Source organism: Herpailurus yagouaroundi, unplaced genomic scaffold (assembly GCF_014898765.1).
Source record: "Herpailurus yagouaroundi ecotype Mexico unplaced genomic scaffold, PumYag 160, whole genome shotgun sequence".
NCBI classification, from domain to species: domain Eukaryota; kingdom Metazoa; phylum Chordata; class Mammalia; order Carnivora; family Felidae; genus Herpailurus; species Herpailurus yagouaroundi.
In genome coordinates, this window is record NW_024412401.1 from 51,296,277 (window position 1) to 51,316,782 (window position 20,506).

The 20,506-nt window shown below is 57.2% G+C and overlaps 4 long non-coding RNA genes and 1 other non-coding gene across 5 annotated transcripts; 1 reads left to right on the forward strand and 4 right to left on the reverse strand.

Moving 5' to 3' along the window:
* Positions 1-958: 958 nt before the first annotated feature.
* TRNAK-CUU (transfer RNA lysine (anticodon CUU)) lies at positions 959-1,031 on the reverse strand. Its single transcript has one exon. It is a non-coding gene; the product is annotated as a tRNA-Lys (tRNA).
* A 4,686-nt stretch (positions 1,032-5,717) lies between these two features.
* Positions 5,718-12,037, reverse strand: LOC121035092 (uncharacterized). Its single transcript, XR_005792744.1, has 3 exons — positions 11,800-12,037; positions 7,217-10,798; positions 5,718-6,515 (listed from the first exon to the last, which is right to left on the reverse strand). It is a non-coding gene; the product is annotated as an uncharacterized LOC121035092 (long non-coding RNA).
* A 336-nt stretch (positions 12,038-12,373) lies between these two features.
* LOC121035094 (uncharacterized) lies at positions 12,374-12,736 on the reverse strand. Its single transcript, XR_005792746.1, has 2 exons — positions 12,665-12,736; positions 12,374-12,506 (listed from the first exon to the last, which is right to left on the reverse strand). It is a non-coding gene; the product is annotated as an uncharacterized LOC121035094 (long non-coding RNA).
* A 183-nt stretch (positions 12,737-12,919) lies between these two features.
* LOC121035093 (uncharacterized) lies at positions 12,920-15,020 on the forward strand. The gene is made up of 2 exons (XR_005792745.1): positions 12,920-13,390; positions 14,193-15,020. It is a non-coding gene; the product is annotated as an uncharacterized LOC121035093 (long non-coding RNA).
* A 675-nt stretch (positions 15,021-15,695) lies between these two features.
* Positions 15,696-16,277, reverse strand: LOC121034458 (uncharacterized). The gene is made up of 2 exons (XR_005792437.1): positions 16,101-16,277; positions 15,696-15,999 (listed from the first exon to the last, which is right to left on the reverse strand). It is a non-coding gene; the product is annotated as an uncharacterized LOC121034458 (long non-coding RNA).
* Between the last annotated feature and the right edge of the window lie 4,229 nt (positions 16,278-20,506).

Consider the following 20,506-nt stretch of genomic DNA (forward strand, 5'->3'; position numbering starts at 1 on the left):
CCTGGCCGTGTCTGCCCATCCGGAGCCCTTGAAGGCATTGTCTGGCCTCCACAACAGCTCCCTGAAAGCGGTACAATTTTTATTTACACTTTGCAGATGAGGAAACTGAGGTCATCGGAGCGGTTAAGCAACCCAGGGCAGAGCCTGGATGCGCCCAGAGCCCTGTCTCCTGAGGCCGAATGAAAGGGAGGTGCAGAGACATGAGATGTTGCTGCAGCAATTAGCCCTTCTGGGCGGGTACCTTGGCCCCGAGAGCCTTGAGGATGCTTTTGTGTGTGGTGTTGCCTAGGGATTCCCCCCTTTGGCGTCTCTGTGAGAGATCAGGAAGATTTGAACTGCTTTTCGGTGATGTGGGGTGTCAGAGTGGTGTTTGAACCGCCGCTGCGTTGAGACTGGACCCCGAGGCTGCCGGGTTTTATTCGGGTTACAGTGATAATAAAAGCCACCCGAGCGAGCAGCGCGGGTTTCTACCGACTGAGTGCTCGCCTGTGCTGGACGCAGGGTTCAGCCTTGCCTTGGATGCATACTCTGAGCCCTCGCCACTGGCCTCGGATAAACATTATTCTCGTCCCCGTGTTATTTCTGTATAGCTGATCTCTGAATCCGTCTGTACGTTCGCTGTTTCCTCTGTCAGGCAGGGGTCTCTTCCATTGATTGCCAAGCCCCCGGCGCCCAGCCCTAGCTCCACAAGATGCAGCGGGACAGCAAAGCTTTGCTGGACTCATTTCAGATGAAGAGACCAAAGGTCAGAGTGGTCCTACAGCTCGCCAGGAGGGACCCCCCCCCTCCACCAGGTCTCCATAGCTTCAGAGCCCAGATGCTAATCACCACCTCACACCGCTGCTTGAGAGATCCTGTCTGAGATTCTCCCCAGGAAAGCTACAGAACACAAATCCTCCCACCCCTGCCCTCCACCGAGGGTTCGCGGGTCTTTTTAAATTTTTTTAAGTAGGCTCCATGCCTAACGTGGGGCTTGAACCCACGACCCCAAGATCAAGAGCCTCATGCTCTACCGACTGAGCCAGCCAGACGCCCCTGTTCTCAGGTCTTATACTGAAACATGTGAACCTTCTAAACGGAACCTGCCCCTTCCCCACCTTTTCCTTGCTTCCTGGGGAATCGGATGAAGGTTGGCCAGAGTTAGCTCAGTGTTAGGGAAGTTGTATCTTTCCAGAGTTGCGGTTGTGTGTGTGTGTGTGTGTGTGTGCGCGCGCGTGTGGCCTGATTCAAACTTCCCTTCTTTGTCATATTGGTCCCCCCTCAGAGAAATCTTTGAAGTGGAAATGACCTTACTATATGATTACTAGCCAGGTTAAGTCATATGTGCAGTTGGTCGCTGTTGCTTATCTCTACGACGGGGCCCCTGGTTCTGGAGGATGTAAACAACCATCTCAGGGAGGCCAGAGGTTGTAAACTCGAGATGCTGATATTTAAGAGTTTGACTCTACCACTGAGTGACCTTGGGAGCCTCTGACCTGTTTGAGCCTTGGCTTCCTCATCTCTAGAATGGGGACATGCATATATCTATCTTAATGCCTGGCTGTAGGTGGGGAGAAAGAGGTCAAGCTTTTCTCTCTCTCTTTTTTTAAAGATTTTTAAAAAATGTTTATTTATTTTGGGGAGAGAGAGAGAGAGAGATTGAGAGTGAGCATGAGCGCGGGGGAGGGGCAGAGAGAGAGACAGAGAGAGAGAGGCAGAATCGGAAGCAGGTTCCAGGCTCCGAGCTGTCAGCACAGAGCCCGACACAGGGCTCGAACGCACAAACCGCGAGATCATGACCTGAGCTGAAGCTGGACGCTTAACCGACTGAGCCACCTAGGCGCCCTCAAACTTTTTGTGTTAAAAAAAACATTTGGGGGGCACCTCGGTGGCTCAGTCGGTTAAGCGTCAGACTCTTGATTTCGGCTCAGGTCATGATCTCGTGGTTCATGGGATCGAGCCCCACGCTGTCAGTCACATGGGGCCTGCTTGGGATTCTCTCTCTCTCTCTCTCTCTCTCTCTCTCAAAATAAATAAATAAATGAGCTTAAACATCATTTAAAAACTAACATGTTCCACGAATAACATACAATTTTTATCCCTATACTTTAAGAAACGTTGGCTTGAAAAAAATCTGTCTGAACGCCAAACAGCATCCGAGCACCTGCTGTGTGCCCAGCACTGCATTGGGCCCTTGGAAGACTGGGTGGTGTTCCCCCACTCGAGGGTGTGTCCTGCGCCCTAGGCACGAGTGAAACTCTTTGCCTGCTCAGGCCCGCCCTTAACGCGACCCCACAAGGTGGCCGTGACCGGGATCGCCATTTCCTGGGTGAGGAAAATGAAGCGATGACCCCGAGGTAGTCTCTGCCCTGGAAGAGCTACATCTCCTGGGACAGACCAGGGAAACACCTGGCGTACCAGGGGGCACCCAAGGCCGTGTAACTGACCCCGCCTATAAAGAACCACTAGAAAGACCTCCCTGGGACCTTGCCTTAAAAAGTCCCCCTTGTTGGTAGGTCGGTATCAGGGTTCTAAGCCCTTTGCTGTGGCTGCTGGCGGAGGGCACGTGTTTTCGATCTCACAACGGACTGCTCTTGAGTTGGCTTGGCCTTCGCTGTGGTGTTCTAGTCCGTGGTGTGGCCCTTGGGGGCTGCCCCTGCACCCCGGTACGGGCGGGGGCCGGCAGCGGGTGGGTGGGGAAGCATTTGCTTCATTTAAAAAAAAAATTTTTTTTTAATGTTTATTTATTTTTGAGACAGACAGAGCGTGAGCAGGGGAGGGGCAGAGAGAGAGGGAGACACGGAATCCGAAACAGGCTCCGGGCTCCGAGCTGTCAGCACAGAGCCCGACGCGGGGCTCGAACTCACAAACCGTGGGATCATGACCTGAGCCGAAGTCGGACGCTCAACCGACTGAGCCACCCAGGTGCCCCTGCTTCGTTTTAAAGAAAACATCAGAAAGCAGGTGCCGCCGCTGAAAAATAATTGAGACAAATGCCCTTCCTTCTGTAACTCAAATTTCTAAGCTAATTCCTCTCTACGTTCCCACCAGAAAAGTCCCTCCTGCTGTTAGGCGCCCCAAGGCCCCTTGTTTCTCCAACAAGTAAAGTGCTTTTGTTCAGTGATAGAAGCTTTCGCATTTTAGGTTAATCAAGGGCAACGTTCGGCTCCCATCATCCCCTCGAGAGTCTGACCGAGCCCAGTGGGTTGACGGAATCCCACCCAAAGCAAGGACACGGGCTGGTGCATGTACTTTGTGGTGGCCTGGCCCTCAGTAAAGACGCAGCAACCATGGGAAATTTCAAGAGGCTGTAAACAGCACGGAGCCCCGCCCAGACAGTTTGTGAGGCCCTCCAGGGACCCCAGGTTGGGAACCGTGGGGCTAAGGCACTCTTGGACAATCCCGGCAGCCGCTCCCAGTTCCTCATCAAGGGATCCTCCTGCCGCACGGTGTCCCGGAAGAGCTCGGTGGCCGTTGAGACACCCTGACTAGGGTCATGGCTGTGTGACCTTGGGTAGATGGCTTTCCCTCTCTGAACTTCTGGGTGGCCCTGCCTCCCTCCTGGGTTGTGAGTGCTCTGTAGGGCCTGGGTGTCTTTGCTGTTGCTGCTACCTCTTGTTCAGGTCCCCATGCCCTGACCGTGTCACTGGATGTCTGCGACGCAGAGGGGGTGCAAAGGTGCAGAACCCCTGCGAGCAGCCATCTGTGATGGGACAGAGAGCCTGGAAGGGGAGCGAGGAGGCCCGATATCTGAGTGCGCCCCCGCTTTAACGTGCCCCCAGAGCACCTGGAGATCTTGTCCAAGTGGAGAGTCGATGCAGCGGGCCTGGGCAGGAGCACCCAGGTGAGGCAGCCGCAGGTGCCACTCCCTGGCCCGAGGAGGAAAGCAGGCCACGTTGTATCTGGAAGCAAGGGTTCCAGAAAGGCCTGAGAGCCCCAGAATGGCCAGGACGGGAAAGACGAGGCAACATGAGGGTAAAATTATGTTTTCACCAGAAGAAAAGATTTCTGCCTCCTTAGCGCGGAGAAAGATCTCTGTTCCCACCCCCACGCAGCCCCAGGGGCCCGAAAGAATGCGGTTTTCTGAGTGCAGCTTCCCTCACCGAAGGGGGTGGATTCGCTCTTAAAAAGTTGCCTGTAAAATGAATTTTTCTATATCAAATGCTATTTTCCAGTGGTCGTGTTTTAAGACCATGGTAGCGTTCCCACTGAGAAATATCTAACGCTGAGGCATTGGCCTTGAGGATGCGGCCAACGCGAGGGGTGGAGAGTTCATGGGTGCGGCCCTCCCCCACCGCCACGGATTGTTGGGGGGGGGGTGGCTACAGAACTCACGAGAGCTCGAACTGCAGAATTTGGGAACCAAAACCTGAATCCTAAATGGTCCCCTAATGGTCTGAGGTTCACGCCCAAGGGCCCTGACCAATATCGCCGAATGTAAGATTGGCTGGACCAGAGAGACCCAGAGCAAACCAGCCCCTCAACTGGAAAAGGAGCCCGGAGGGGCTGTCCGTCCTGAAGGGCTGGCCACCTTGTCTTTGTGTAGAAGGCCGTAGGCCACACTCTATCAGGCTGGGAGTGTTTTTGTTTTTTCTACTGGGCACAATCTTTTTTTTTTTTTTTTTTTTAACGTTTATTTTTGAGACAGAGAGAGACAGAGCATGAACGGGGGAGAATCAGAGAGAGGGAGACACAGAATCTGAAACAGACTCCAGGCTCTGAGCTGTCAGCACAGAGCCCGACGAGGGGCTCGAACTCACGGACCGTGAGATCATGACCTGAGCCGAAGTCGGCCGCTTAACCGACTGAGCCACCCAGGCGCCCCCGGGCACAATCGTTTAATATACTCAAGGAGCTTGCTGCCGTGACCATTTGGCTGTGTCTCCCAAAGAGTGTTCTGGGGGCTCTGAAGCCAGTGTTCCACAAAGACTCCTGAGACAAGCAGGGTTAAGAGAAGGCTAGGTTTCCTCGCCCAAGGCGGGGGGCGGGGGTGCGGGGGCGCGGGGGTGGGGGGCCGGGCCCCGGGGGTTCTGCTTGGATATGCCAAGGAACGCTGCGATTCTCGAATAAGAGACTCAAGTCAGTCAGGCCACATCGGACAGACTGTGCTTTTCATCCTATTCTGGGATCAGTATTGCACAGAACACACTTTAGGAACCAAGTCAATGAAAGGCTCTCGTAACTAAAAGGCTCTGTTGCTCAATTAGTTCCCTGCTGCTGCATGAGAAATCACCCCAAACTTAGCGGCTTGAAACAATAAGCATCAATCTCAAAGTTTCTGTGGGTAAGGGCGGGGAGGGCTGCGTCATCCGACGGCTTGACTGGGGCCGGACGGTGGTCTCCAAGATGGCGCACTCATCGGGCTGGTGAGGCGGTGCCGGCTGTTGGCCAGGAGACCTCAGTTCCTTGCCCCAGGGACTTCTCTGGAGGGTCCTTCTCTGGACCTAACCTTGGGCCATTTCTGCAGCATCCTATTGGTCCCGCGGGGCAGCCGTATTCACGGTGGCGGGGCCTACAGAAATGTGAACACCGGGGGGCGCCTGGGTGGTTCAGTCGGTTGAGCGTCTGACTTCGGCTCGGGTCATGATCTCACAGTTCGTGGGTTCGAGCCCCATGTCGGGCTCTGTGCTGACGGCTCGGAGCCTGGAGCCCGCTTTGGATTCTGTGTCTCCCTCTCTCTCTGCCCCTCCCCCGTCCACACTCTGTCTGTCTCTCGCTGTCTCAAAAATAAAATAAAACATTAAAAAAAAAAAAAAAGAAAAGAAAAGCAATGTGAACACCGGGAGGTAGGAATCGTCTGGAGATCATCTTGCAAGTTGACGACCCAGTAACCAATCACTGCGGTATGGGAAGGTAACTTGCCTCATTCGCACAGTTGGGTTCTTGCCATTGAGTGTCAGTTAGGAACTCTGACTAGTGACCTGCTAACCTATGATATAAGGAAAGAGGACGAGGACAGGGAACGAAAGGAACCGTAATAACCCAGCCCCATTTATCGAGTGCTCCCCCTGTGCTGGGTGCCTCTCGGGCATCATGGCGACACGCAATCCTTGTCCCCAACCAGTGGGTTCCAGCAATGTTTCCAAGTTAGGCCACCCCTTCCTATGAAACGCACAAAATGAGATTATTTTGTGATGAGGGCGATAAGAGCCCAAGTAGGTCTGCCTTCTAGAAGTTCAGAGACCAAGTCGGTGACCCCGGGTGAACCCATGTGGAGAAGGCCGGAGAGTGAACTTCGGAGGCATAAATGCCAAAGATAAACAGATAATAAATGGCTGAGATAAAATATTTATTTCACGTACGTGGACAAGACGCGGGATCGGGGTGAGCCGGGGTGGGGGTGTGGGGGGTCTTGGGTTTACCGGAGCCTCGTCGCTGTGAGAAGTGATCACATCCTCAGGCTGGGAGGCAGTGAGGCCTAGTGTTCAGGAGCGGGTTCCCTGGGGGCCTGAGACACCCGCACCCCCCCAGGCCTGCCCATTTGCGGTTAGCTGTGCGACCCCAGGCAGGTGACTCCACGGTCCTCAGTTTCCCGTCTGCAAAATGGGGTGGTAATGGCGGGCGCCTCCAGCTGCGATGATTCAGGGGGACGATCCCTGACCCAGCACGAGGGCTCGGGGATGCTTTAACCCGTGACAAAGCGGACGGCAGCCCGCCATGGCGGTGGCACCCCAGGTTCAAGGAACCCTCGCAGAAATGTCATTTGCCTGGAAGGAGCCTTGCTCTGTGACCACGAGTGGACCCGCAGCCACAAAATAGACATCCGCTGTCGCTCGGGCCTCCTGCAGGGGTGACCCCAGAGGGCTGGAAGGAACCCAGCCCCTCCTTCCGCTTGGAGCATGTGCAGGCATGGAGCCTGCCCAGCCCCTTCCTGTCCTGTTGGGGCATGATTTTAACAGAGGGAGCATCCTGGGTGTGTTGCGCCGCCGCCCCCCCCCCCCACCCATAAGTCTCAACCCACCGAGCAGGTCTTGGGGAGCTCTGGCTAAATCTGCTGTCCCTGCAAATGGACCAGGTATGGACTCAGAAACGGAATGCGGGCACTGGTCCCCGACCCACCAGCCTGCGTCTCCGTTGATGGAGGGTGTTTGAATGGCAGGTGCTAAACGCAGGTCTTTGGGTCAGGCTGGCCTGGGGAGCCCTTGGCTCTATCCCTTGGGGCTGTGTGACTCTGGGCAAGTGCCTCAGCCTCTCTGGGCCCCCGTTCCCCCATCCCTACAACCCCGGATGGACTCACCTGCTGGCCCTCCGTCCGTTCCGAGGAGCCTGGGGCCAGCCAGGAAGACACAGAGATCGCCCGGGCGTGCATGGGGCAAGTCCAAGGACACCCCTCTCCTGTCCAATCAGGGCAACTCTGTTTCCATCTCCTGGGTATGTTGGTGTTCTGGGTAATGCTTCATTAAAACGAAAGAGAAGGAGAGGGAGAGAAGAAAATGTGTCCACAGTGGAAACAATACGGTCTAGAAGTTTCCTACCAGCTTACGTTGTCCTCTGGCTCATTCTTTCAAGCTCCAAGGGAGCGGAGGAGCAGACACGAGCTGGGTTTAGTGACTGCCAGTGTCCAAACGGTTCTTGGTTTTCTGGGCTTGGGGGGGGGGGTCTCCTCTGTGGGTGCCAAGGTCACAGGCAGGCTGGGCAGGCTGGCCTCCTCCCTGAACACGTGCGCTGCCACACCTGCCCCCAGGGGAAGCTGTCCCGGGGTCTGTTTCTTCACCTGTGCAGGGAGGAGGCCACGGGCCTGAATGATCTCTCAGCCCCTCTTAATGTCAGCGCGCTGATTGCTGCATTTATGGAGCTCCAGCTGTCTGCAGAGTGGGGTCTGGAGCAGAGGAGGAGCCGGCCTGAGCCCGCTGCCTGCGGCCGGCCTGGCGACCGCAAGGCTCAGAGTGGCCACCCGGGCCCCAGGAGAATCCAGTGCCAGGCCCGGCTGCCAGGCTGCCATTTGAAATGTCTCCTGTTGGTGGCACTTTGGCGTGGTTCAGGTGTTCTGGGCTTAGACTGTATCTGGTCTGTGAAAACATGCGAGCTCCCTCTCTCTGTTAAGGTTCTGTTTTTCACTCGAGGGAATCCTAGTGCCTAGAGTTGGATCTGACTGTGGCGTTCCCCTGGTGGAACCATCCATGGCTCCTCACTGCCCTCGGAAGACAGTCTGAGCCTGGGAGTGGCCCCAAGGCCTTCTGGAGCCTGGCGCAGGCCAAGCCCTCCCACCTGAGGACTCTCCACCCCTCACCCTCTCTCCTTCAGACACACAGACTGGAACATGCCGACCTCTCCCTCTCTCTTCTCTCTGGAGCCTCGCGTTGCTACCTAGAACACCCCTCTTTTCATGGCTCCCTAAATGTCACTTCCTCCAGGAAGCCCTCCCTGCCTAATTGAGCACTTTAGCTCGTGCTCAGGCTCACCCTGTACTTCTCCTTTGTAGCGCTCATCATGGCAATGATCTAAAAAACTCCTCTTTATCTGATAACCCCTCTCCACTCACACACACACACACACACACACACACACACACACAATGGAACGTGGGCTCCATGAGGACCTCCCTGTCCAATTACCCAGGCCCAGCATCCCGGGAGAGCTCTGGAAATGTCTGCAGAGTGAATCCATGACGGGAGACTGCAGGGACCCGACATACAGCCTGTTGACTCAGGCTGGTCGCCTGGGGCCGGCTATCCACCTGACCCGGTCACTCAGAACCTGGGAACCCCGCTGGCCACCCAGCTCTATCCTCGCGGCCCCGAAGGCTCTGCCTGGAAGGACGGAAGGGGTTAAGCGTTCCTGGCGGCCTCGTGCTGTGTCTGCGGCAGTTCCCCCTGGGGGGGGGGGGCAGCAGCCTCCGAGGTTGGTGAGGAATGTTTGCAATGCAGAGCTGGGAGGGAGGGCCGGCTGCTGGAAGTGGAGGCGGCAGGGCCAGGCTCCCCAGTTGAGCAATCGCCGGGGCCCAGCCGGTTCCTGTAACTCCTGCCCCTCCCGCCTTTTCCCGCCCTGCCGGCTTCCTCCCCCCCTGCCTGCCCGGCCTGTACCCTGGAGCCTGCAGAAGGCACTGAGGCCCAGAGAGCTTGGAGGCCAGAGGTGAAAGGGAGGGACTTCCAAGGGGAGACAGAGGAGTACAGTCAGCTCAGCCACCTTGGCCCAGAGAGGGCAGGGCCTTTGCCCAAGGTCACACAGGGAGGCACCGCCCACCGGAGTGGGAAGCTCTCCCCACTGAAGGCAAAGGCCCCCCTCCCCCAGCCCTGGCTGGGCTCTTCGCTCAAGCCCCAGGGGCTCAGAGAGGATGTTGGCTCTCGGGGGGGCTGGGCGCAACCCTCCCCTCCCCACCTCCCTGGTGCTGCCCACTGCTTAGCCTGTCCTGGGGCCGCTGGTCACCTCCACCCGTCACCTCCAGGAGTGCGGCGTGAACGGATGGAGGACAAACTCGAGCTGGTTCTCGAAAGCCCCCTTTTCCTTCCTTATTCCAGTCCCCTTCAAGGAAGGACCTTCACGGTACCGCCCAGGCACCAAATGAATTTCTTTCTCCGCAGGCACACCCGCCTTCTCTGGGAGAACAGCATTCCCCGACACCCCGGAATGAGCTCCGTCCGTCCCCTGACAGTACTGACCAGTGCCGTCTGGGGTCTGGGGAGGCCCCTCCACGGTCACTCGGAGCCCATTGGAATCTCCGGCTCCCCCTGTCTCAAGCCTCCTGGTGGTGGCACCTCTTACAGAGCCTCAGTTTCCGTATCTGTAAAGTGGAATTAAGGGAGGGGGTGGGCGGAACGGGCGGCAGTCTGTTTCTGCTAAGGCTCTGGGCCCCTTGCCTTTCGTGGTGCTAGGGACAGTCCTCCGGGGCTTGCTCAGGGTAATACTGGGACCCCGCGTCTCTGGAGGGCGGGGTAGGTGACCCGAGTGAGCTAGACGTTCCTCTGAGAATCACACACCCCATTTGCAGGTCAGGAGGCTCGAGGGAGCAGCGCCTCGCCAGGCCACGCAGGCGTAGGGAGGGAGTTTAAAGCCAGGGAGGAACTTTAGCACCCACCGGGCAGGGGGAGACGCCCCGCCAAAGGGTCACAGCCCACGGGGTGAGGGGAGCTCAGAGTGGCCGAGCCTCTTGCTTTTGGGGCGCACAGCCGGCCCGGCCAAGGGCCCGCCGCCGCCCCGGCTGACGGCGGCTCCGCGTCCCCGCTCCCTGTCCGCGGTGCACCGAGGCCGTGGCCGGGAAGGACCCCCACAGCCGGCTGGGCTCCCGCGGACAGATGGACAGATGACGGCCGCCCCCTCCCAAGGCCCGCGGGCTGCCTGGCTTCGCCACCTCCTCCCGAGCAGGTTTCCTTTAAGAAACCAGAAGATTGATTTCCTGGCAGGCTCTGCGCCGAGGAGCCCGTCCAAATGGTTTGCATGTCTGCATTTTTTACTGCTCCGTTTAATATGTATGCAAATGCCGGCCGGCTGCGCCCGCCGCGGCCGCACAGTCACACGCGGCGCCCCATTAAAGCGGCCGTCCGGGCGCGCGCCTCCTTCCAGGCGACGCGCTCGGGCCCTGATAGATGGGGTGCGGGGACGGAGACAGATGACGGGCTTTGTAATTTCTTTTTCTCTTTTTCTGGGGGGGGGGGGGTTGCGGCTCAGACTGGAAACGGCAGAGGAGATTTAAATATATGCAAAATTGTTTGGGGGTGGGGGGGGCGGTGGGTAGAAACCTGAACGGGGGAGAGAATTCAGCGTTTCCTCCATAGGAGTCGGGCTGGAGGCTGGAGGGGGGAGCCAGAGCCCCCACAGTCACCTTCTGGCGGAGAGAGCGGCTTTGCTCCTGATAAGCAGGCACGGTGTCCTACGGGAAGGGCTGCTTCAGCCGCAGTGAAAAGGAAAATGCTGGTTATTTTCAGCCTGGCTTCACCTGGGGGGGTGGGGGTGGGGGTGGGGGGGAGGCACTGGCGGGAGGTATTCCCATCCCACCCCCACTTTCTTTTCTGGGGCGTCCAGAGCCTATCACGTTATAGTGAGAGTGAGACACCGGCCCCGTGGGGTAGGTCACACCCATTGTACAGATGGGGAAACCGAGGCTTGCTGGAGAGAAGCCCCTTGGGAAGGATTGCAGAGTGACTGTTGTGGGGGGGGGGCGGATTAGGAATACTAGAGCCGCGTTCTTGACCCCCGCAGCCCTCAGCCATCTCTTGCTCTGTGGAGTTTGCCCCCCCCCACCATGGAATCTGCCTCCCTCCCCATCCACCCACGCTCTCTACCCCTCTCCACCCGGCCCCAGCCTCCTACCTGCCCCCCACCTGCCTGGTAAGTCAAGATCGCCCCTGAACGAGCCTGAGGACTGAGCCCCAATGTTTCAAAATATCGTTGAAGCCTAAAAGTCAAGGGGTGACGTTGAAAAGCCTCTTTCTGAATTTCCCAGGGTTTCAGGCGATGTGGCAGCTGGGGGGCAGCCTGGAGGATCATGGGAGCACAGAAACGGTTCACAGAGGGGGCTGCGGCCTCGAGAGAGGGCCGTTCTGGAGCGGACGACAGACAGACCGACAGAAATTTACCTTTGGGTGCGTGTGAACACGCAGTGCGTTTGTGCACCGTGTCCGGCAGTCCTTATGAACGTGTCTGCGTTTACGTGCATGCCGGTGTTTGCCGGTGCAAGGGTGGGGCTGCGTGTGTCCGTGCTCACGAGTGTGTGTGTCCATGTGACAGCGGCTGAGAACTCCTGTCCTCAGGCTGGCAAGCCGCCGGGGTGCGAATTTCCCCGCGGGTTGCCTCCTCCTTGTGGGCGGGCCTCATTCGCCCCGGGCCTCACCACGGAGCCGAACCAGGCAATGACCCCAGGTCCCAAGTCTTCCCTTGACTCACCTCTGCCTCAGGATCGTCCACCCTTCTTCCACGCCTCCTCCAGATGGGCGTCACTTTCCCGAGCTGGCCCCAACCTCAGTCACCACTGTGGTGCCCGCGGTGATTATTGCCTGAAAGCTGTTTGCATCACGGAGTCAAGAAAGTTCTTTCATTGAGGGCATGTTTTTCAAAGCTCTTTCTTCTTCTTCTTCTTCTTTAACCTTTCTTTCTTTCTTTCTTTCTTTCTTTCTTTCTTTCTTTCTTTCTTTTGAGGGAGAGAGACAGAGCATGAGGTGGGGAGGAGCAGAGAGAGAGGGAGACGCAGAATCGGGCTCTGAGCCGTCAGCCCAGAGCCCCCACGCGGGGCTTGAACCCATGAATTGCGAGATCGTGCCCTGCGCCTAAGTCAGACGCTCAACCCACTGAGCCACCCAGGCGCCCCCATTGAGGGCATTTTGAATGCACATCAACATTGCTCCTGTCTGAGTACCTCCTGGGGCGGGGGAAGGGGGGCGACTTCTGAAGCATGCCCTAAAGCCGGCCTGAAGCCTAGAGAGGCAAGGGTGCTGAGCCTGGGTCAAGGGGGAGCCCTGACCTCCCCTAGAAGGAATTCCTGTGTTTGTGCAATCGCTTGCTGAGTTCCTCCTCCTGCTCCAGGAGGGCAGGACCCGGGTCTTCGCGAGGAGTCCCCTCAAACCGTCCAGCACCCGGTAGCGGCTGGACAGTAGCTGTTGAAATAGACAAGCGTGATGGACGAGTCAGCGAGTGCGCGCATTCTGGCAACCCTAGGCCTCCTGCCCTGTGGCCCCCTTGGGGTGTGCGCCCTCACTCCCCAGCTGGCTGGGGGGAGGCTGCTGTGTGTGGACCAGCTGAGTCAGGCCCTCACCCTGGGCCACGGGCCACCGTGGCTGTCGCCGATCTTGCTGACGGGGCTGAAAATGCATCGCACCTCCCTCTGCAGCCCGCCATTACTCATGGCTGGCGTTTATCCCCAAGCAAGGGATGACCCCGCGGAGCAGCCCGGAGCCTCCCACGTGTTCTGAGGCAGGGGTGGCCGGAGGCTGGACTCCGAGGAGGCACAGCAGGACTTGTGAGCAGCTGCTCTGAGTGCCGTGACCATATTTTTCTGAGCCGGACAGGCATGATCCTGGCCTCGTGGAACTCGTGTGGGGTGGCTGAGAGTCTGCAAATGCTCGCACGGTTCAGTACTGTGAGCATATGTGAGAATTGCTATGCGGGGGGGGGGGGGGCGGGGCGCGGCAAGGGTTCCCGAGTGGAGGAGCTTGGGGTACCCTGGAAGGCTTCTCTGAAGAATTAATGTTTGAGGGGAAACGGAGCCTCTTAAGGTGAACTGTTGAAGGGATGAGAGTGGGGTGGGGTGGGGAAAGCACATTTCAGGCAGGAAGGAGGGCATGTGCAAAGGGCCTGTGGCAGAAAGGAGTGCTGGGAGTCTGAGGGACAGGAGGGCAGCCCAGTGACCGGGATGTGATGAGCGATGGGAAGAGGAAGTTGGAGGTGTCGGCAGGGGCCAGGCCGGGCCGCGCCCACCAGTCCACGAGCGTGGGGTACGTTCTCCTGCTGGTCGCGGGCAGCCATGGACGGTTTGACACAGGTGTGACCTCACCATTCTGTGTGGAATGTTGTGATACTGAGGATGATGACGATGCTGGTAATTCTCGAAAGTCTTTAGTGAGTGCTTACTATGTGCCAAGCACCGGTCCAGCCATTTTACAGATGAGAAAGCGAGGGCTTGAGGGGGAGGGGGAATGGTTTATCCAAGATCACGCAGCTGGTGAATGGCCAAGCCGGAAATCAGACTGCCTCCGTCTGGCTCCGAAGGCCCTTGCTCTTGTCCCACACCCAAAGCTGCCCCCATCTGGATGCAGAAGGCCAAGGGACATGCAGATGACACCCGCCCCCTCCTTGCCTCATGCCTTGCTGTGGTGTTGCCTCCACTCTGCTCTGTGTCCCAGGCCTGGGGACTCTGGGTCACAGAGTCAGGCGGGGCTGGAAAGGCCCAGCTCAGCTCAGTTCCCATTGGGCCTGGTGGTGGGGGCGGGGGTGGGGTGGGGGAAGCGGGCGTAAGTAGAGGTTGCGACATCAGAGACTGAGGGTTCTGGAGAAGTTGGGACCCCAGGGGGGGGGGTAAGGGCCTCCACCCTAGCCCGTTCCCTGGGGCGCAGGTCACACTACCGTCCCGGGAGCAGAGCCTCACTCACCTGTTTGAGGGCTAAGGACTTTGAGACGTGGCGTCACTATCCCCGGGGAGCAGGGCATCACCCGAGGCGCCCGCTTTCCCCGGTGGAAGCAGGTCCGGATGATTGCCACACTACAGACTTACCAGTGGCATTTTAAACATTCTTCTTCTTCCTTTTTTTTTTTTTTTTGCATGTAAAAAATTCTTACTCCCCCAGTGATCATCGGAGACAGGAAACTCGAAAGCACATGAGATACCGCTCCACAGAAAGTAACAAGTGCTGGTGAGGATGTGGAGAAATTGGAACCTTGGGCACCATTTGTGGGGACGTAAAATGGTGCAGCCCCTGTGGAAGAACAGGATGGCGTTTCTTCAAAAAATTAAAAATAGAATTACCATATGATCCAGCATTTCCACGTCTGGGCATATACCCAAAAGAATCGCAAGCAGGGTCTCAAACAGATACATGTACACCCATGTTCCCTGCGGTGTTATTCACAATAGCCCAAAGGCAGAAACGACACAAGTGTATCCATCGACGCAGCACGTGGTCTATGCGTACAATGGAATATCATTCAGCCTTAAAAAGGAAGGCAGTTTGGACACAGGCTTCGCGGTGGATGAGCCTGGAGGACGTGGTGCGAAGGGAAATAAACCAGGCACCAAAGGACGAATACTGTATGATTCCACTCACACCAGGGACTTGGGAGGGGCAAATTCATAGAGACAGAAAGGAGAATGGTGGGTGCCAATGGCCGAGGGGAGGTGAAATGGGGAGTCTGTGTTTAACGGGTACGGAGTTTAGCAAGATAACAAGAGTTCTGGGGATGGATGGTGGTGATGGGGGCACACGGTGCTGGATGGACTTAATACTACTCCCAGGCTGCACACTTAAAAATGGCTAAGATCGAAAATTAAACAAAACAAAACAAAAACAGCCCTGCCCCCCCGTTATTCTGAGTTCTCTCAAGTTGTCAATGGCGGGCTTTCTTTTTAGTTACGTTTATAAGAAATAAACTAGGGGTGCCTGGGTGGCTCGGTCGGTTGAGCGTCTTGACCCTTGATTTTGGCTCAGGTCATGGTCTCCCGGTTTGTGAGTTCGAGCCCTGCATCGGGCTCTGCGCTGACAGCACGGAGCCTGCTTGCGATTCTCTGTCTCCCTCTTTCTCTGCCATGTGCGCGCACTCTCTCTCTCTCTCTCTCTCTCTCTCTCTCAAAAATAAATAAAAACTTTTAAAAAAGAGAAATAAATGAAGATATCGGATGGGCGTTGTATTAGAGCAGTTAAGAATCACAGATTCTGGTGTTCTTGGGCGGGCAAGTGACTTCACCTCTCTGAACCTCATTTTTCCTCATGGGGAACCGGGGATGATGATGGTGCCTCCCCCCTGGGGCCACTGAGGACTCCCTGATGTCCCCGAGGTGGTCGGCCCAGAGGCCGGTGTTCAGTGAGCGCTCAGCACCCAGCAGCCCTTAGGGCTGGCAAGATGCTCCTCAGGCCCCTGGGGTTTGGGAATACGAACAGCACAGGCCCTCCACAGTCAGTGGAGACAAGACCCCTTGCCACACCATGCACATGGGGACATCGAGGTCCGGAGGGGTCAAGGGACTTGTCTACAGTCTGTCGGCATCCCTTGAACCGGAATGCGGTTTTCCAAATCTGTATCGGTTAGCGAGGCTAGGTTCTGCTGCAGTAACAAATAGGCCTCACGTCAAAGTGTCTCAGCACAACAAAAGTTTGTTTTGCAGCCAGCGAGGTGTGCTGGGAGCCCAAGTGATTCTCTGGGGCCAGTGCCCCTCCAGGGATCCAGGCTGCCTCTGTTTTGTGGTACCTCCACGTCCGGGTCACCGAGGCAGGGGAAACAGCAGCACATCACTTCCTCCCAGAGTTCCTTGGCCATCGCCGGTCACAGGGCTTCACCCGGTGTGGGGGGGAGGGGGGGGCAGTCCCGAGAAGGAGAGAATTGGCCGTGGGTGAGTATCCCAGCGGGATAGAAACCAGTGAAGTGCATGCTCGTGGTAAACTGAGTCAAAGAGAAAAGGGTTTAGAGCTGGAATCGTTCCTCTTCCTGCCTGAGTACCCCCCCCCCCGCCCCCGCCCCGTTCCTGGGGCAACCATGGTTACCCTGTGGATTCTGACATTGCAAGCAGGGTGTGTATGAAGGTGCCCCTCTTGAAATACACATGAAGGCTTGTTCTTTTTCACTCCTTGGAGGAACAGGCAGGTATGTGTCAGGACCTCTTGCTCTCCCATCGGGCAGTGCCTTCACATTTATATATAATCAGTCTCCCCGGATGGGTGTCGAGGAGGTTTCTAAAGTTCTGCTATTATCAACAGTGATGCAATGAATTTCCTGTGCGTTTTCCCTTGTCACCCGTGTGAGTGTTTCTGTGGTATAAATTCTAAAAATGGAATCTCTAGGTCAAAGGGCGGTGCATGGAGCAGGCTGACAGCTCTCTGGAAGCCGGTGCTGTTTCTGGGGTCAGGAGGCGCTTTTAAGAAGAGGTGCTAATGGAGTGAGTTCCAGGGACCAGGGGGAGTTCTCTGCCCCCGGGGGGGCTTCCAGATGGGACACTGAGGAGGGGAAAGCCGGAAGAGGGCACAGCCTTTCTCTGTCTTGACTCTGTGATCGGGGATCCCAGTTCTCATACCGGGTGCTCGGCCAGGCCCATTTTACAGATGGCGAACACTGAGGTCTAGAGAGGTTGGGTCACTTGCCCACAGCTGCCCGGTGAGCAGCACTTGGGCCGCGGTCCCAGCCGGGGCTGAGTCCTCCTGGTTCGGAGATTCAAGCTGGAGACCTCACGGATCCTTTCTTTACCGGCTCCTCTCAAAGACACTTAGGTCCGCCAAGAGCTTTCTCTGGGGCAGTTTCTGAAACTCGTCTTCCCTTCCTCGGGGATTCCCAGGGTCTGGGTCTTTGCAGAACAGTCAGCCTGTTACTTTTTTGCTTTGTGATTTTCTTACCCGTTTCGTCCCATTGCAAGAGGGTGTGGGTACTTAGAAAGTTTGCTCTTGTGTCTTAAATTTTCTTTCCTTTTTGGGTAACGTCGCTGTTGTTTCTGGAAGAAAAAAACCAGTATACCCTTCCGGTAAAATCAATTCACGCAACACTGACAACTACGAGCAGAGTCAAAATCACCAACACTCCCCACCCAGAGATGACCACGGTTAACAGCTAATCGGTGCTAATGACCTCCCCACCTCCAAAGAGGGTGCCATCCCTGGTCCCTCACCTTCCAGACGCCAAGAGGCTGAGACCCAGCCTGCTGTGTGTCTTTCACTGATGGAAAGGCAAGTTGTTCTCTCTCTACTTTGCTCTGTTTCCCACTCCAACCCACCATTGGCAACATTGACTTTTTCTTTTTTTCTCTTAAAAAAATTTTTTTAATGTTTATTTATTTTTGAGAGAGAGAGACAGAGCACGAGCGAGGGAGGAACAGAGAGAGAAGGAGACACAGAATTCAAAGCAGGCTCTAGGCTCTGAGCTGTCAGCACAGAGCCCGATGCGGGGCTTGAACTCACGAGCCGTGAGATCACCACCTGAGCGGAAGTCGGATGCTTAACCGACTGAGCCACCCAGGCGCCCCCCAACATTGACTTTTTCTAAGTGCAAAGCAGGCCCCAGCTTGGGCCTGGGGGCTCCTATGTGTCAGGGGCTCTCTGGCAAGGTAGAGGGTGGGTCACCCCCAGGCTGTTTTTGTCAGACCTCCCTCTTGGGACGACCTTCACCTCCTGGTTCGGAGCCCTAGGGGAGGAGCCCTAGGGAGGAAGGGGCCCAGCTCAGGACTGGCCTTATTTCTCTGGGAAGAGCCATGATGTGGGGACAGCAGATTGTGGTGGCTCTAGGACCCAGTCTGATACAGATGTGAGGGGGAGAGAGATTGGGGCGAACAGGTAGGTGCATGGGGACGTGAGCAGCTATGCTTCGGGGCCTCTTGGAGGCACAAGGGCTCTGGCACTTGGAGAAAAACATCCATCGAGGAGTGGCAGATGTGGCTGTCACCCCCCAGTGGGGGCAGCAGGCGCCCCTGGCTGAGGGGTGAGTACGTGGATGTCAAGGCGGCTTTGCCCGGGACCATGGTTGTCTCCAACAGCAACTCCTCAGGCCTGTTCATTAGCCCCTGTGACTGAACACCATGCCTTCGTACGGCGTTCTGGGCCCTGTGCGTCCTCAGAGAGGCCTCCGGATGTGGAAGCCATGGTTTGGGTTTTGTCTGCTTACCCTTCGGGTGGTGGATTGGAGAGCGCGAGGTTACATAAGCGGGGGGACTTCAGGAAGCCATGATTCCCTGCTCCAAAGGGCTCCTAATTATTTACAGCAGTGGGTTTCAAAACTGGCTTTGTACACCCACTTTCCACTCTCAGCCTCGTGCTTTTCTTCCCTTCTCAGAACAGATCTTACCCAACTGATCCATACTGAACGAAGAAGGGACAGGGGTTGAGAGGCCACCGAGCCGGTCCTCCTCTTTGCCCCCACCCCCCATGGCCCCTAGGGTCCGTGAAAGGCTTAAAAATTACTGCTGTAGATCGGCGAGGGTGTCACCGGCCACCGGAGTGGCGGATAGATATCCAGAGCGGGGTCATCTTCCCAAAGCATTTCTCACTGTGCTTCGGTAAAAAAGACCACAGAAGGCAGAGAAACTCTTTAGATGACAGGCAGCTGTTTCTGAGGGTCGTGTAGGGCCTGAGGTCACTGGACTGGGGCAGGCTGGGCAACTGTGACCCCCAAGGGCCCACCTCCCCTCCAGGCCGCACCCACATGGTGTAGGACGTCCCTGTGGGAAGCACAGAGAGCCGGGTGAAGACACCCCTGTTCATGGCCAAAGCCAGACGCAGCCAGAACCCCCCCTCAGCCACTGTCCAGCTGCCTGACCTAGAGCAAGTCCCAGCTCCGGGCCTCGGCTTCCCCATCTGTAAAATGGGGCCCTGGGTGAAAGGCATGGGGGAATGAAAGGGGCCGCGGGGCCCTGAGCACAGCTCCTGGTAAGTACCGGATCTTAGCACTTGTCACCAAGCAGTAGTGAGGGTCCCAAGCAGGCCAAGGGCTGGAAGGAAGCCGGAACCCTCACCCCAAGGGGAATAGGGACTGGGCTAAGGTCAAACAGCAGGGTCAGGATTCAGGACCCAATGCCCGGACCTCCATGCCCAGAGTGGAGGCCACCTTCCACCCGCAGCATCGCATGGGGAGAAAATGCAGATTCCCTCAACCGCTAACCTCAGACTTCCGGGCTGCTCGCAGTGGGAGGGGAGACGCCGAACCCCTCCCAGCACCCAGAGAAGTTCCTGCCTCTCCTGCTGCACTTTATTGTGGGCAACCAAGAGGCTGCGTGCCGAGGGGGCATCCCCGGCCCGGTGTACAGATGAGGAAATCGAGGCACTCTGCTCAAGGCCACATACTGTGACGGACGGCCCTGATTGCTTTTCCCCACCCCTTGCCTGAGTTTTAGGAACCGGCATCACACCTTCATGACCTGTGCCCCATGCAACCTTCGTGTCTCCCAAGCTGTGGGGATTCCTCAGAAGGGCCTGGAAAGCCTCCAGACTCCGGGACAGATCTGAGAGTGGTTTCAGCCCCAGAAAGGAAGGCAGTCCCTGGCACCACTGTACAGAGGGGGAAAGCGAGGCTCAGCCAGCTGAGGGGTTGCTCAAGGTGTGTGTCGGGGCGGGGGCGGGCAGCAGGGTGGCCTTTGGCCCCAGCCCGGGCCCTCCTGGGACAGCAGGCGCTCTGGGCTCAGCTCCCACCGCACCGCGCCCAACTCCAGTGTCCCCGGTCCTCTGGAGGAAGATTTCCGTGGTCCCGGTTGGGGGTGCCAGACTGCCAGTGACGAGTGTTTTTTTAATCCCGGCCCCGCTGACTTCGACGATTATTCTTATTTAAGGCAGGGACGAAACGCCAGAGCATGGCAGCCGGTCACCTCCGGGCGGCGGCCCCTCCTCGCCTGCCTCCGGTGCTCGGCTCCTGCCGGAGCAGGAAAGGGAGGGGGGAGACGGGAAGCAGGGGGAGGAAAGGCGGGGAGGAGAGGGGGCCAGGGGAGGAGGGGGAGGAGGAGGAGGGGAATGGGTGGGGGAGGACACGAGAGGGTAGGAGGGGGTAGGAGAGGGAGGCGGCAAGGGGAAAGGGGGGGATAGGAGTGGGGCGAAGAGGGAGGAGGGGGGCAGAAAAGGTTAGGAAGGAGAGGACGGGGAGGGGGAGGGGAGGAAGAACTCAGAAAGGACCCCCCCCCCTTTGGCAGCTCCCCAAGCTGATAGGAGGAGGGAGGGAGGTACACAAATGAATAATTTACTACAGAAATGCAACAAGAATTTAGAAACTCTCAATTTATAAATATTTATTTTCACAAGTTCGCCCCCTCCCGGCGCTCTCCCCCTTGCTGGCTCTGGTCTTTTCTTTGGGGGGGGGGCTCCACCTCCCCCACGTCTCCCCCTCGATCTCTCTCTCTCCCTCCCTGTCTCTGCGCGTGGCTGTGACAGCCTCTCCCAGTCTCGCCCTCTCGGCCTCTGGGGCGGGGGGGGGGGGGGGGGGGGGG